Source organism: Abrus precatorius, unplaced genomic scaffold, assembly GCF_003935025.1.
Source record: "Abrus precatorius isolate BTA unplaced genomic scaffold, Abrus_2018 Scaffold147, whole genome shotgun sequence".
NCBI classification, from domain to species: Eukaryota; Viridiplantae; Streptophyta; class Magnoliopsida; order Fabales; family Fabaceae; genus Abrus; species Abrus precatorius.
The window spans coordinates 7,501-12,500 of NW_020874344.1; the positions used below are offsets into that span (position 1 = coordinate 7,501).

General features: G+C 35.5%; 1 non-coding gene across 1 annotated transcript; it reads left to right on the plus strand.

The window, feature by feature from the left end:
* Nucleotides 1-4,733: 4,733 nt before the first annotated feature.
* Nucleotides 4,734-4,821, plus strand: TRNAS-GGA. The gene has a single exon. It is a non-coding gene; the product is annotated as a tRNA-Ser (tRNA).
* Nucleotides 4,822-5,000: the final 179 nt, after the last annotated feature.

Sequence of the window (5,000 nt, forward strand, 5' to 3'; positions counted from 1 at the left end):
GAAACGAAAACCTAGATTTGCTTTATCCGGTATCAATCGTGAACTACGAGCAAATAGAACACCCTTTAGGAGTATCAATACCGTTACATGAATTGTAAATGCATGAATATGATGGACCAAAAAATCCGCAGTTCCTAATGGAATAGGTAACAAAGCAACTTTACCGCCCACTGCCACTAAATTCTCACCCCCCCAAGTTAAACTGGTGCTTGTTGTTGCACCAGGGGCCGTTATGCTTGGTGCTAAAACGTGGGTATTTTGTATCCATTGAGCAAAGACGGGTTGTAATTGTATAGCGGTATCCGAAAACATATCTTGAGGGCGCCCTAAAGCGCTCATGGTATCATTATGAATATACAAACCAAAACTGTGAAAGCCTAAAAATATACACACCCAGTTAAGATGGGATATAATTGCATCGCGATGTCTAAGGACACGATCTAATAGATCGTTGTATCGAATAGTTGGATCATAGTCTCTTACCATAAAAATAGCTGCATGCGCAGCAGCACCAACTATCAGAAATCCACCAATCCACATGTGATGTGTGAACAATGACAGTTGTGTACCATAGTCAGTAGCTAGGTATGGATAAGGAGGCATAGAATACATATGGTGAGCTACAACAATGGTCAAAGAGCCTAACATAGCTAGGTTAATAGATAATTGAGCATGCCATGATGTTGTTAGGATCTCATAAAGACCTTTATGACCCTGGCCTGTAAATGGACCTTTATGGGCCTCTAGAATATCTTTTATACCATGACCAATACCCCAGTTAGTCCTATACATGTGACCCGCTATCAAAAAAAGAATTGCAATAGCTAAATGATGGTGTATAATATCGGTCAGCCATAGACCTCCAGTTACTGGATCTAATCCTCCACGAAAAGTCAGAAATTCTGCGTATTTTGACCAATTCAAGGTGAAAAATGGGGTTGCTCCCTCGGCAAAACTCGGATAAAGTTGAGCCAAAAGATCCTGATTCAGGATAAATTCATGAGGAAGTGGAATCTCTTTGGGATCTACTGCAGCGTTTAGAAATTGGTTAATTGGTAAAGATACATGTATTTGATGCCCTGCCCAAGAAAGAGACCCAAGTCCTAGGAGTCCTGTCAAATGGTGATTCAACATAGATTCTACATCTTGGAACCAAGCCAATTTTGGAGCAGCTTTGTGATAATGAAACCAACCAGCAAAAAGCATTAAGGCTGCAAAGACCAATGCACCAATTGCGGTACAATAGAGTTGTAATTCACTAGTTATTCCAGATGCTCGCCAAATCTGAAAAAAACCGGAGGTTATTTGTATTCCTCGGAACCCCCCCCTACATCACCATTCAATATTTCTTGGCCCACTATTGGCCAAACCACCTGGGCACTAGGACCAATGTGAGTAGGATCGCTTAACCATGCCTCATAATTGGAAAAACGAGCACCATGGAAATACATGCCACTCAGCCAAAGAAAGATGATGGAGAGTTGGCCGAAATGGGCACTAAAAACTTTTCGGGAAATCTCCTCCAAATCACTAGTATGGCTATCGAAATCATGAGCATCAGCATGTAGGTTCCAGATCCAAGTAGTAGTATCAGGTCCCTTAGCTATTGTTCTTGAGAAATGACCGGGTTTTGCCCATTCCTCGAAAGAAGTTTTTATGGGATCCCTATCTACCAAAATTTTAACTTCTGGTTCCGGTGAACGAATAATCATTGAGTCCTCCTCTTTCCAGACAACACATATAAAGAAACTCGCCAACATAAAACAGAATTAGTGAACTTATGAAAGATGTTTATATTGAGTTTCGTTCTCTTCTATTTCCCATCTATCCATTCTATATTTTCTTTCATATAATCCATTTTCTTTAGTTATTCACTAGAACAATTATGATCTCGAAGTCAATCCGTGGCAAGTGTTCGGATCTATTATGACATAGCAGTGAGGCGCTCAACGGACCTTTTTTAATCTTTTAAGACCTTTTCTGGACTTTGAATGGAAGTTTAATAATTTTTTGTGCAGCCTAATGTATTCAGATTTCACTCATAAGTTCTCCTAGATAGAACTAATTTCACTCTTTCTCTTTATAGAGAAGGTATTATTATGTACTCTATTTCAAATAGAGTGAGCAGTCATTAGCATTATTAGGGAACACACTGGTATTTATATTTAGTTTTTCGAGGGTCTCTTTTATTAGTTTGATTGAATTGAATATTGGTTTGAATAGTAGAAAAAAAAGAAAATTCTCTACTATATCCACGTATCATTTATCTCTACGAAATACCAGACGAAATAGAACAATTTTAAGTTAAGGGGGAGATACTGAAATTCTGTAATTGGTTGTTCCTATAGAAATGATTTGTTTTATTTGACTGATGGGAGCAACAAACAATAAATTATAACAAATGAAATATATATATATATATTATTTATATTCTATAGAGAATATAAATGAAATATATATATATATATAATGAAATAAGAAAATAGAAAAAAAAACAAAAAACAGAGTGTTCTTATTCAAAACGTCCTGTGATTTTCAACCAATTCTGTGCTTCAATATAATTACCAGGGGTAAGGGCTATAGCTTGTTTCCAATATTCAGCGGCTTGATTAAACCAAGACTCCGCAATTTCAGAGTCTCCCTGTCGAATGGCCTGTTCTCCTCGGTCGGAATAGGTGAGTAAATTCCTTCCCTTAGAACCGTACTTGAGAGTTTCCTGGCTCATACGGCTCAACAGTAAATTCTTTTGGTGTTCCATTATTTTGTTTTGGAGTTAACCAAAAGAAAAAAAAAAAAGAAGTTAATTACATAAGTTTTAAACTTGAATTTTGACTAATAAAGAATTTCAAAGAATTTCATCTTTTTTTTCTAGTTTTATCTTTTCTCCTACTTTCAGAAAAATGAATAAAACATCGACATTAACATTCTTATTCTAATTTTCTGAAAGGTAACTATCTCGATTTCATATATCATATACTTTCCTATATGATATATCAATTTCTATAGAATCTTTGAAAAAGACTTTTTTCTTGATAAGAAAGAAAAAACTTACTATCTTTGGGATCTGATACTACACCGCTGCTCAAAACTTCAGGGGATCCACTTTATTACATAAGTGGATTCCTAACTTTTCTATCATGATATAAGTAAGCAGTTCTTATTGTATCGGCTCAAAACCTCGTTAATTGATCCTTACGGTGCTTCCTCTATCAATTAGATCTTTTATCCATAGAAAAAAAGTATCTAGGCATATCTATTTCTTCATATTTTGACTTTTATGAGGTTTCTCTCTTTGCTACAGCTGAAAAAAATCGTTGTTTTGTACGATATATATGTAGAAAGCCTATTTTTTCGAGTATTTATTCGATTAGTATTAGCGGATTTACTCGTTCCTTTCTTTTTTCTCTCTATAGTGGAGATAATCGCACGTAATGACAGATCACGGCCATATTATTAAAAGCTTGGGGTAAGAAGGGGTTTCGTTCGAGTGCCCTAAAATAATATTCCAAAGCTTTCGTATGTTCTCCGTTACTTGTGTGGATAAGGCCTATGTTATAAAGTATATAACTTCGATCATAGGGATCAATTTCTAGTCGCATAGCCTCATAATAATTTTGTAAAGCTTCCGCATAATTTCCTTCAGATTGAGCCGACATCCGTTACGGTCGTCATTCGGTTCAAAGAATCTCCGTTCCAGAACCGTACGTGAGATTTTCATCTCATACGGCTCCTCCCTTATGTGTATAATGAGAAAAATACATATAATCAAAAAAGATTGAATTATTCTATTCTCATTATCAACTGAGCAGAGCTAGTGTTTTTTTTTACAACAAATCTCTAGCCAACCCTCCTGTAAAAGATTTTTTCTTAACAACAAATATGTTGGTACTGGATAAAAAAACAGTAACTTCAACAATTTCTTTGTCCTCACCGTTGCTTAATTTCTCGGAATTAATCACTTCAACAATCTTCGATGGTTATACGGGTATCCAAAATACGAACAAGATGGATGTTTATTGTCCCAACCATTCTTGTTAATCTCTATCCCGATAAGACAAGGAAAGATATTTTTTTTTTACAAAGTTTTCGTGTTGTTGATTCCTAAGCGTAGTGCTTCTTCCCCCATGCCGCCCATTGGTACTAGTAGAGTAGGGTTGACCTAACCCCTATAAGTATAGGTATAACCTTTCGCTTAATACTATAAACCTAAAATTGAAGCATATGAGGCTGCATTAATCGGGGATACACGACAGAAGGAACTAATCGTTTTATTTACAAATTTCACCTTCAGCAAACGTAGGTTTTTTTTTTCAATTTTTACCGAAAAAAAATTGAAATAAAGATAATCAAATCGCACCATCTCTGTAATAAGAGAATGCCTTTTTTTCTCCTGAAGTTGTTGGAATTATTCGTAATAAGATATTGGCTACAATTGAAAAAGTCTTATCAATAAAATTTTCATTTATCCGAGATCTAGGCATAGGTAGAAATCCATTCCATAATTTATTTATCGCGTGAGAAATCAAAAGAATCCCACAAACAAAGGAATTGTACAATACAGTACGAAATAACGTAAAAATTGACTCATTAATCAAATTTGTTTATCTTAAGGCCTCGTAAGAGGTTTTTCTTATTTTCTTTTCTATTTTTCTAGTTCGAATTAGTTTTATGCGCCTACCAAAATAGAATATCAATGATTCACTATTCACCAGGTTTCTGGGCATCATTCTGTGGGAGAGATGGCCGAGTGGTTCAAGGCGTAGCATTGGAACTGCTATGTAGGCTTTTTGTTTACCGAGGGTTCGAATCCCTCTCTTTCCGAACCTTTACCAAATTCATCAATATTACTCATCGCAATGTTTCAAATAACAATGGATACCATTATTTCAACTTTTTGATATGGATTCTGTATTCCTAATTTTTTCGGTAATACGGAAAATAGTGGAAAAAGTGAGCAAGAAATGAAAATCTTCCTATATCTATGTCTATGATACATGAAT